The sequence below is a fragment of the Alexandromys fortis genome, unplaced genomic scaffold, assembly GCF_014885135.2.
Source record: "Alexandromys fortis isolate MF-2015 unplaced genomic scaffold, M_Fortis_MF-2015_v1.1 scaffold_12, whole genome shotgun sequence".
NCBI classification, from domain to species: Eukaryota; Metazoa; Chordata; class Mammalia; order Rodentia; family Cricetidae; genus Alexandromys; species Alexandromys fortis.
The window spans coordinates 8920128-8932906 of record NW_026067937.1 but is presented as its reverse complement, the minus strand read 5'-3'; positions in this window follow the sequence as shown (position 1 = coordinate 8932906).

The following is a 12779-nucleotide window of genomic DNA, read 5'->3' as shown; positions in this document are numbered from 1 at the left end:
CCCCCCTCCCCACTCCTTTCTACCTCCCCCTACTCCATTCCCTCTCCCTCTGAAGAGCAGTCTAGATTCCCTGCCCTGTGGGAAGTCCAAGGCCTCCCCCCTCCATCCAGGTCTAGGAAGGTGTGCATCCAAACAAGCTAGGCTCTCACAAAGGCAGTTCATGTATTAGGATCAAAACCCAGTGCCATTGTCCTTGGCTTCTCATCAGCCTTCATTGTCCGCCATGTTCAGAGAGTACGGTTTCATCCCATGCTTATTCAGTCCCAATCCAGCTGGCCTTGGTGAGCTCCCAATAGATCAGGTTCATAGATTTTACAGCTGGTTAGGACTATTGATTGCTTTCTTTCTTGGTATCTTTCCTACCACCTTCCAATAATACCATGAAAGCTAGTTATCAGGGAGAAGTTTTCCAGTCAGTCCCAGCTCAATTCCTCCAATAGGCTCTAAAGTTTGTGATATTTTTGGAAAGAGTCTATATTGTTTTTGAAGTATGTTGGACCCTTCTACCATCCCCACCATCAAACAACAGCTAGAAAAGATGATTCTTATGCCTGACTCTGGTGGAATTTGTTAGATAGTTTATGTTTCTTGGGGAAAATAATTATCACCCCATTTGTCATAACTCTACAGTATGTGTGTGTCCGTGTTTCCAGATTATTTAGCTGTTTCAAACACACTATTATTTATCCCTCCTTTCTTTCTCTCATCTAAACAACCCTCTCTTACTCTTCCCTTGATAGAGTTCCCTGATTCTCCCCTTCACGGCAGCTGTATCCACTGTGACCTTCTCTAAAAGTTCTCTTATCCCAAAGCTTTTAAAAATTTCCTGGCATCTGAAATTACTTCAGGTTATAACACAAATCTAAAGATTCAGAACCAGGATTGATACATTAGAGGGAACATGTGGCATTTATCTTTTGGGCCTGGGTTACATCACCCAGGGTCATATTTTCCAGTTCTAGTCATTTGCTTGCAAATTTCATGATTTCCTCTCTCTTTACAGCTGACTAGGAGTCCATTGTGTGTATGCACCACATTTGCATCATCCATTCATCCACTGTCCTTTCACAGATGAAGGACTTCTAGGTTGTTTCTCTTATAAGCTATTGTGAATAAAATTGCAGGGAGCATGGCTGAACATGTAACTATAAAAATTCATTAACATTAAAATTTAAAATAAAATTTTTAATGAAAAATGCATTGTTTAAAAGGTGTGTGGTAATTACTCTTCAACCCTTGAAATAAAACAAGCTCTCAGAAAAATCTAAAGACTGGTAAAGAAATCTTCATTTCAAGGTCAATTCTTTGGAGCTTTCAAATGAAATTGTTTAAAAATGTCCTGAATGTTATTTTTGATCAATCCCATCACTGTGTATTTATAGTAAAAAGGAATAAAATCAATAGTCTGAGAAAACTATTTGTGCTCTCATGTTTATTGATTCACTATCCATAATGCTCTATAGAAAAAAAATTTCTATCAGTTGAATGTATAAAGAAATTAAGGTACATACATCACAAAAAGAATGAAACCCTGCCATTTGTAACTACATAATAAAAACAATAGATAATTAAACTAAGTGAAATTAATCAGGCTCTGAAAGATAAGATTTTACTTGCAAATGGAATCTTCAAAAATTTATTTCATATAAGTTGAGTTTTCAATGATATTTGCTTAATCATGGAAAAAGGAAGTCTCACCAGTAGGTACTGAGTAATAATTAGACAAAAGTAGATATGCTATGCAAAATATTGACTATAATATACTAAAATATTGACTATAGATATCTTAATGAACTATACATTTCCAACAGATAGAACCGATTTTGAATATTTTTATCTAAAAGAAGCAGTAAATACCTTAGTCATAGATATATTTGTCATTATTTAAATAGCACACAATATATTTGCTATTATTTAAACGGCACACAACATACGCATGGATTAAAGCAGATTATTGAGATGGGTTAATGCACAACAAGAAACATTTCTGGCTAAGGATTAGATGTGTGAGACAGCTTTACAACATTGTCCTTCCTAAACAAGATAGCTATTATTATTTCTGTATAATAGATTTTATAATAGTGTAGAGATTAAATTTTAAAAATTAAATTAAAAAGGAAACCTTTAAACATAATTTTAAATCACTGCACCTCTCGGCTTCTTTATCTTGCTGTTTTGCAGGTGTTGATATTGATGATTGTTTATCAAAAAGAAAATTGTATCACAGGTTTTCTTTTCTTTCATTTTATTGATTTTATATCTATCTATTATCTATCTGCTATCTATCTATCTATCTATCTATCTATCTATCTATCTATCTAGAAAATCTCTTTTAGTAGTCATGGTGGGCCTAGAGCTATCAATGTAGATGAGGCTCACATCATATTCACAGAGTCACCTCTCTCTGCCTCCAGAGTTCTTATACCACAAAACCTGGCAAAGAGGACTAGATGATGGATGGACCGGGCAATTAGCCTGTCAGGTATTTTAACCATTATATTCCCTCATCCTAAAAGGGGAATATATGCAAGTTTTGTTGGAATTAATGTTTCTGCAGGTATCTGGATGAGAAATTGATCATATATTTGATTTTTAGCAAACCAATATGCAAGTACCCTGAAAATAACATGTAATAAAGGCATAATATCCACTTCTATCATTGTAGTTATCCTTGTTCCTGAGAAAATTAACCATTTTTCTTTTGCCTTTTCAGGTTCTTAAATGCTACATAATATGCATATGATTTTTCTAAGGAAAAAAAGCTGTGTGATTTATCAATAAAAGTTTAATAGATCAACGAACAAAAAAATGATTTCAGAGAAACTTCTAAATATAAATAATTTAAAGATTTAAAGAAAGATCTACATTATATATTATAAATATTATAAATAGATTTTTACAAATATTATGCAAATTTAATAAGTAACCATGGCATTAGACAAATACTTTTAATCTTATACTTAATGTTGAGCAAAGTAAAAGTAAGAATATTTTTAACTAATAATAGGAGGGGGATTTGCATTCCTCCACTTTGATGGTATTATTAACTGTCACATAATTTATGTTCCAGAATCCACATGCCCCATAAAAATAGTAACTACAAAACTGTACTGTAACTGAAATTTTTCTTTGATTCTAGGTACTTATATAGTTTTCTTGAAAACAGAACATTTAAATTAAAATGTATTTGATGATGAGAACAGATCTGTAAAATGAATGCCTTACTGCATATTTAAAGAGTGTGTTTGATGGAATATCTGCTTGTTATGGAATGGAAAAATTATAACAGAGATTGTTCTTCATTTATAAAACATTTAGTAACTGTTATTTATAATGCTAGTATTTAGACTGCAAATGTTCTCTGAAATATTTTTAGGTCTAATGATTTTCACCAAAATACTATCAGCTTAATAATAAGTTTCAAAATAAACTAAGTAAAGTTCACAGATAGTATAATTTTATTTATCACAAATTACTGGTTTCAAGACTTAGGCAGGTACTGACTAAATGGAAATAAACCTGCACTTTCCAGCAACCACTGACTTAGAAGAATCTGTTACCTCAACTTTCCTGCTAGTATACTGGGGATCAGGATATTTTCTATACTCTATTGTTAATATTTAATGAAAAACAGAAAAATTACCTTTTAATTCCAATAAAACTGTTTTTTCCAATAGACACACATATATATATATATGATTTTTTTGTTTGGGATTTGTAAAGTAAATTAATCACACATGAAATTTTTATTTACTGGATTATTAGAGTGCCAAATCATGATTGAGGTGTTTATTAATGTATTTCAACTATTTCAGATAGCATATCATTCTATAGTCAACATGTTGCTTTAAAATTGCTGATCAACAAACCATGGATTCCGACCATGGATTAACGACCTTGTTAATAAACTAATCTAAATGCATGCCTCTGGGCATCTTCTAAAGAAGACAGTTCTGAGAAAGCTAGCAGAAGAAAAGAGAAGCCTTGAATAATGCATGTGTTATTCGCTCCTATCGCCCTGCCTTCTGCTTGTAATGATATGTTTTGATAGTTGTAAATACCAGGGATTTGTGGATGAAAGATATTTCCTGCCTTAAGGTATTTTTACCTATTCTGAGATATGACATATCATTGTATCATCCCAATAGCAAAACAGGTGAATTCTGTTAAATCTTAAGCTGAAAAATGGTAATGATTACATATAAGCTTTAGTAGGAATGTATTTCGCAAAATTGTAACTGCATTAATAATTTTGAGCGACAGCATGTTTGTGAGACACATGAGATCTGTGACAGATATTAAATATCTATTAACTTTTAAACAGGGGTATAATGATTGTCAAAGTATTCATGCCTTATGCTGGACACCTTATAAAGATTTGAATGGTTTTTATTTCATGGTTCGCCATCATCCTCTCCACATTAGGGAAATTAATCAGTATTCATCACAGATGAACCAAACAAAGCTCATTGTCTTCAGTTTGCTTTAGCCAAATTATCACAGCAAAACTGCATGTTTCCAGAACCACGTGGCTTCATACATATAATGATACCAGTGTGGACCTTACATTAATGTAGTTCTGTCGGAGTATATCCAAAAACTGCATCCGTGTCATGAAATTGTCATTGTGTGACACTATTCCTGGGTGTTTGTGAACACACTTTTATTCAGCTCATCTATAAGAACTATAGCAAACCAAAGTAAGTGTACCATCAAATTTGAACTTGGGGAGTTAGTGAGTTTTCTTGGGATTTCTTAATGAAGTGTGTTGAAGGATTAATTACAAGGAACAGAAGTGGCTCAAAAATAGCTGCATCACCAGAAGCCCATCCCAACATAGGTTGCATCTCATTAAAGTTTAGATATCACTCTATTGTGTGAATGTCCTTCTAGACAGCTCAAGTATTCTGAATGTCTTAAGCTCAGTTGGTCTACTTGTGTCTTTCTGCAGTTATTACTGCAGACAGAAGCTTTGGAAGTAGTGGTGGACTAATTGTGTCAGGAACAGAAACTTCTGGACTTGTACCTTACTTCCTGGGTTTAAGGAGCTTCCCTACAGTATGAAATGCCTTACCCCTTTTAGAACATACAGAGTCTTGCTGAGATCTCTAAGACAGAAGATTTTAGTCTTGTAGAAAACTACTAGATAACATTGACTTGTCCTTATCTAATGCTGTATTCTTTTCCACAAATTAGTCACCTATCTTAAACAGTGGTGAGTAATCACATTCTAAAGTGATGTTAAGTAAAAGATAATCACACAGACCCAGAAACATCCATAAAGTAACAAGGGGGGGGTTTAAGGGGACACATGAATCTTCATGGAGTAATAGAATAGATGTTGAAGGAAGAGTGGGAGATAGTGGGAAAGGGAACAGGTGGGAGGAGGTAGATGGGGGAGGATGAAGGGAAAGAGTATGATGAGCAGTGACTGCAATTGGATGGCACTTGGGCACAATGTGGAAACCTCGTGAAGCGGCCTCCAGCACGGAGCAGACTCATTCCCAGAGATAAATCATGGAAGCTCAGAGACTCAAGCTCTAATCCCAGAGCCTGCATGAGTCTGAGATAAGTCCTCTGTATATATGATATGGTTGTTAGCTTGGTGATTTTGTGAGACTCCTCATGGTGGAATGTGGGGATGTTCCTCACTCTTTTGCCTGCTCTTGGCACCCTTTTCCTCCTAATGAGTTGCCTCACCCAGTCCTGAACTGAAGGTTTGTGTCTAGTCTTATTGTCTCTTGTTTTGCCATGCTCAGTTGATATCCATGGTACGTATGCCCTTTTCTGAAAGTAACAAGAGGAGGAGTGGATCTGGGGGAGAGAGACAGGTAGACTCCTCTGAGTGTTTGTCCAACAAATATGGCTGTGCTGCCATTAAAACAAAGCGATTAGCAACTGATACTGGAGAGGTTGTTGGGGAAAAGGAACACTTCTGCATTGCTGGTGGGAATGCAAGCTGGTGTGGCCCCTTTGGATGTCAGTGTGGTGATTTCTCAGAAAATTGGGAAACAACCTTTCTCAAGATCCAGTAATACCACTTTGTGCCCAATTGTGCTACAAGGACATGTGCTCAGCTATGTTCATAGCAGTTTTGTTTGTCATAGCCAGAACCTGGAAACAACCTAAATGCCCCTCTACTGAAGAATGGATAAGGAAAATATGGTACATTTATACAATGGAGTACTACACAGCAGAAAAAAAATGACATTTAAATTTTGCAGGAAAGTGGATGGAGCTAGAAAACATTGTTTTGAGTGAGGTAACCCAGGCACAGAAAGACAATTATCACATATACTCACTCATAAGTGGTTTTTAAGCATAAAGCAAAGAAAACCAGCCTACAAACCACAATTCCAGGACCTTGGGGGAGGGTTGAAGAGGGTAGGAGAGAGGCAAGGAGCGGAGCAGAAAAAAAAAAGGTAGAGCTCAATAAAAATCAATAAAAATGGAAAAAAAAGAAAAACTAAAAGTAAATAAAAATAAAACTATCAAATGAGATGTTGGTTAGAAGCTATATAGTTATGCATTTTTACTGTGAACAATGGCATCCAATATTTTATTATATTCTTTGAAATAGAAACAAGTAACAAGTGTAGGAGGACGGCCCCAGGCCACTCGTTTGTCCTGACCACCCAGAACCAAAATAATCAAACAAAAATTGTATTAATTAAATCATTGTGTGGCCCATTAGCTCTAGCTTCTTATTGGCTAACTCATATTAATTTAACCCATTTTTATTAATCTGTATATCACCACATGGCAGTGGTTTACTGGGTAAAATTCCCAGTGTCTGTATCTGGTGGCTTCATGGCATCTCTCTGACTCTGCTTTCTTCCTCCCAGAATTCAGTTCTGTCTTCCCCACCTACCTAATTTCTGCCCTATCCATAGGTCAAGGCAGTTTCTTTATTAACCAATGAAAGATATACATAGACAAGAGGACCTCCTACACCCTACATCAAACAAGTTCTTCATGCATTAAGGGTTCAAACACAGGCTGTGGGTACTAATAAGTGAAAATAACTTGGGGTATATTTAGAGTTTATGAAATCCAGTCTTCTTACTAGACTCCTTGGATAGTGACAGAATATCTTCATTGTAGCCACATTGACCAGCTTGGTTTTTCATTACCTTCATGAGTGAACAACAAAGTATCATATATAATATAAATGATTTTGGCCCCCAGATTCCATGTGTCATTTCCAAAGATTCTCCATGCTTAAGGCATATTATAGTATTTCCCACTGCTAACATTTAACCTTTCAAACCCTTTTACTTAAGATTCATGCTCTCATCAGTCAAATTAAACTCCTATGTAATCCTTTTACAGACATTTTATGCCTATTCCCTAGTAATATAGGAGCTAGTTTAGTTTCTCCCACACAAAGTTGTTAACCCTGTCAGTAGTTTACTAATCATAGTTGAATTTTTAATTCATTTGACTCATTTCTTTTAATTTTGTCATATGTATTTTAGATTATAGTACCCATGGTGATAGGCTTTTCCCCACTGCAAACACGGGGCTTATCATGCATTAGGATTGAATAAATATTGTTCACTAAATTGGTGAGAAGATTCACAGCCTTAGAACTAAAATTCACTATTGATTTTCTACTCCATCTTCTTCATTGTTATTCATCTTTAAGGCCTTGAAGTATATCTTAGCACACTCAATCTGTGGCCTTCCTTATTACCAACAGTTCAGTTTTATTCTTGTGTCTTTGACCTCTGTTTCTCATTAGCTGTGATTTTGCTCCAAGGCCTATGTGCAAAAACAAAATTCTCTCCTAAGAAAAATGTTTTAACTTACCGAAAATATTCTCACTAAGAAACTATTTTCTGAATATTTTTATAACTATTATTATTTCCTTTATACTTTTATGACTCAGTGACTTTATAAAACTGTTCTAAGATGAGGAATGTAAAATGATGTTTCCTTTTAATTGATATGTTAGTTTATTATTTGTCTCTTCTACATTTATAAGGAACAGGGGATTTGAGCAGAGTGGTTGACATAGAAACAAGACAAACTATGGATTCCAACTTAATCCTAGGTTGATTACTAGGTAACCATATAGAGAACAGAAATAAAGGTCATCATATAAATGACAACAAACGCCGCAAGAATAATCAGGTAACAGCACCGTCTCTCAGTTCTCTTAAATATAAATCGGGAGCATTTTTATATTATATAAGGAAGGAACAGTCATCTAGTATGAGCATAGATAAATATAGGTTATTAAAATACTCAAAGAAAAGTCAAGATACTGAAGGTCAGTAAAAAATCAACTTTCTCCTTAAGAAGTTTCTCAGTCAAATGGTAGAGAATCTGCCACAGATATCCATAAATGATGAAAAGCTTTGCACCAAGGCTAGTATTTAAAAATAAATCCTGGATTTTCAGGCAACATCCCCACTAAAAACTATCAAATACAAAGTGGATCTGCATCTGCATAAGCTTATTTATCACAGGTGAAAGTCATTTTTACAAAAATGAATAGTATATTAACAGGTGAAAATTTTAACTAGGTAATTCCTTGAAATGAAAACAAAACAGGGAAAAATCTTCATTATATACTAGAAATCTCATTGTATCCATTCACCAGACAACTGATGCATCTTAATGTACCGTAAAATCACAAGCATTGAAATCTGAATTCAGATGTTATATCAATTTTCTTCAAATATTTGCAAATTTTGGTGATTTAAATATTCTTCATCGACCCTAAGGAACTTGAATGTAAGATAAACATATTAAGAATGAAAATTGATCCATAGCTATCACCATGTACAACACTCAGGACCAAATGGATTAAAGACCTCAATATCAATCTGAACACACAGAACCTGATAGAAGAAAAAGTGGAAGTACTCTAAAACACATGGGCACAGGAGACCACTTCCTACATATAGCCCCAGTAGCACAGACATTAAGGACAACATTAAATAAATGGAACCTCCTAAAACTGAGAAGCTTTTGTAAAGCAAAGGACACTGTCATTAAGACAAAAAGGCAACCTACTGACTGGGAGAAGATCTTCACCAACCCCACAACAGACAAAGGTCTGATCTCCAAAATATATAAAGAACTCAAGAAACTAGACCTGAAAATGCTAATTAACCCAATTTAAACATTGGGCACTGAACTAAACAGAGAATTCTCAACAGAAGAACTTCGAATGGCCAAAAGACACTTAAGGTCATGCTCAACTTCCTTAGCCATCAGGGAAATGCAAATCAAAACAACTTTGAGATACCATCTTACCCCTGTCAGAATGGCTAAAATCCAAAACACCAATGATAGCCTTTGCTGGAGAGGATATGGAGTAAGGGGTACACTCATCCATTGCTGGTGGGAATGCAAACTTGTACAACCACTTTGGAAACAGTGTGGCTGTTTCTTAGGAAATTCGGCATCAACCTACCCAAGAATCCAGCAATACCACTCGGGAATATACCCAAGAGATGCTTTATCATACTACAAAAGCATTTGTTCAACTATGTTCATAGCAGCATTATTTGTAATAGCCAGAACCTGGAAACAATCTAGATGCCCCTCAATGGAAGAATGGATAAAGAATGCATTAGAGTATTACTCAGTGGTAAAAAAACAATGACATCTTGAATTTTGCATGCAAATGGATAGAAATAGAAAACACTATCCTGAGTGAGGTAACCCAGACCCAAAAAGATGAATATGGTATGTATTGACTCATAAGTGGATTCTAGCAATAAATAAAGGACATTGAGCCTATAATCCATGATCCTAGAGAAGCTAAATAAGAAGGTGAACCCAAAGAAAAACATATAGTTATCCTCCTGGATATTGTAAGGAAACAAGATTGCCAGGCAAAAATTGGAAACTTGGGGGTGGGTGTGGGGTGGGGATAAGTGGAGATGGGGAGAAAAAAAGTGAGAAGGGGGAATATGGAGAGCTTGGGGGAATGGGACGGTTTGGATGGAGGAAGGGTGGATATGGGGGCAGGGAAGTATATATCTTTAATTAAGGGAGCTATTTTAGGGTTGGCAAGAGACTTGACTCTATAGGGACTCAAAGGTGTCCATGGAGATGTTCCCAGCTAGATCCTTGGGCAGCTGAGGATAAGGAACCTCAAATGGCCCTATCTTATAGCCATACTGATGAATATCTTGCCTATCATCATAGAACCTTCATCTAGCGAGGGATGAAGCTAGAGACAGAGACCCACAATGGAGCACTGGACTGAGCTCCCAAGGTCCAAATGAGGATCAGAAGGAGGGAGAACATGAGCAAGGAAGTCAGGACCACGATTGATGCACCCACCCACGGAGACAGTGGAGCTGATCTAATGAGAGCTCACCAAAGCAAGCTGGACTGGGACTGATGGAGCATGTGATCAAACCGGACTCTCTGAACGTGTCAGACAAGGAGGGCTGACTGAGAAGCCAAGGACATTGGCACCGGGTTTTGATCCTACTGCATGTACTGACTTTGTGGGAACCTAGTCTGTTTGGATGCTCACCTTCCTCGACCTGGATGGAGTGGGGAGAACCTTGGACTTCCCACAGGGCGGGGAACCCTGACTGCTCTTTGGACTGGAGACGAAGGGGGAGGGGAAGGAGGGAGGGGAGGGAAATGGGAGAAGGGGTGGAGGTAGAAATTTTTAAGTAAAAATAAAAAAAAAAACAAATTAAATATTTACATTTGAAACTATATTGTCCTTGCACCCAAGTATATAAAAGAATATTATAATTTTGTTCTTACCTTCACTCCTGCATTAACTGACTTCCTCGTATGATATCACAATAGTAATTTCTTATCTTGAAGACTCCTCAAACTCTCCAGTGACCACCAAACTCACATGTGAAGTTGTCTAGGAAACATAATAGGTTTTAATTCTTTCACTGGAAAGTTTATCTTCAATACATGACTATTTTATGTAAAGTTCCAGTTTTAATGGAATAATGGCCTGGAGAGTCAACCATTTCTTGAGATGCACATGCTATTTCTACAAAACCCAAGTAGAACATGTACCACTTAAAGTTATTATTTTATTTTTATTATCATCTTATTAAAATGATTTATTCTATCATTTAAGCTATCATATTCAAATATTTTCTTAAGATTCCAGTTACTAATCCATCATGAAAAGAAAAAATATTTTTCACATTTCCCTGCATTCTCTCAGTTAAAACTTGGGGTTTGGGCCATCATATAAAGAATAAAGCAGTATGTCCAGTGGAACATCTGGAAGCTTGATTTCATGGAAAGAAGGAAGGGTGATGCTCTGTTAAGGATGATGATGTGACCAACACTAGCTAAAGCTCTTTATGAATCACCAGTACTATTGCAAGAAAACTGGGTTCCTAGAAGACATACTTTGTGAATAAAAGAGCTGCTATTTTTTAATGATATTGTGAGAAATACCTTCAGTTGGGAATATTGTATTCAACAGTGAAGAAATTTAGCAATGTATCTTCAACCCCAAAGCAAAGACAGGACACGAACACCATGAATAATCTTCTTGTACACTGACTGAACCACATGCAAATGTAAATGATGCCTCTTAAATAATTCTTCTGAATTTGCATAAATTGCAAATATGTGGTCCAAAACCTGTGGCCACCAAAGCTGATAATCTGAGTTCAATCCTCAGGCACACATGGTGGAAGGAGGGATATAACATATTTAAGTTGTCTTCTTAAATTTACATGAATGCTGTGTCATGATAATCTCTATAACCCCACACAGAGAATAATTATTTCAATATTTTAAAGTAGTATATTTCACATACCTCAATTTTGTGCAGGAATCACTTTTGTCACTCTTAAGTAATTCCTAACACACTAACTAGTCACACAGGAGCTCTACCTGATCCTTGAAACCATTGGTCTATTTTTAAGGTATTACCCTATGAAATAAGACATTTCATAGAGATAAAATTACGCAATATATGGACATTTCTCTGAATTCTTTTACTCGTAATGCTGTTAGGGTTCAGTCATGTTATAATAAGCAATAGTACCTCATAACTTTGGTGATAAAACTCCATTCACTAATGAGCTATATGCTTCTTACTGATTCATAGGTTCATATGTATTTGGACTATTTCTACTTTTGCCTATCGTCAATAATGAGAATAATTATAATTATATTTTTGTCCATAAATAAGTCTAAAATATAACACACATATAAATGTTTATATATTTATATAATATATAAACTTATTAAATCAACGTTAATCTGTAGTTATTTGCTTAACAGCTGTGCTGTTTAATGAAATGGCCTCAAATACACACCAGCAACAAGCCATGATTCTCAATTTTTAAACATGTTTCCCATTACTTATTCTATAATTGGTGGAAGCTAGTGAATGGAGCCAATAAATATGGCAGACTAAAGTCCTCATGCAATAGCCAACCTATTCAAAGCATCAGACAATTTATCTTCTAGAGGAAAATTAAGAAGAATCACATGAGTATGGTGTTTAGTCCCAAGGGCAAATCGCACACGGTAAAAACTTGTTTTTTAATGGAGGGATAAAAGAATAACAGCTGAAGTAAACTCACTTCAATTTGTGACAACTGGGAAGAGCACAAAAACCCATTCCAAAACAATTCTGTGACCGGAAGAAATCAAAATCACAAAATTATTTTCTTGGCATTTTCTCAGAAGTACTCAAAATTTTCACATGACTCCATTTTGCTCTTTTTTTTTTAATTTATTTTTTCTTGGAAAAAAAAATCCGCCTCCTCCCATCCTCCCATTTCCCTCCCCTTCCTCCCACTCCCCTCCCC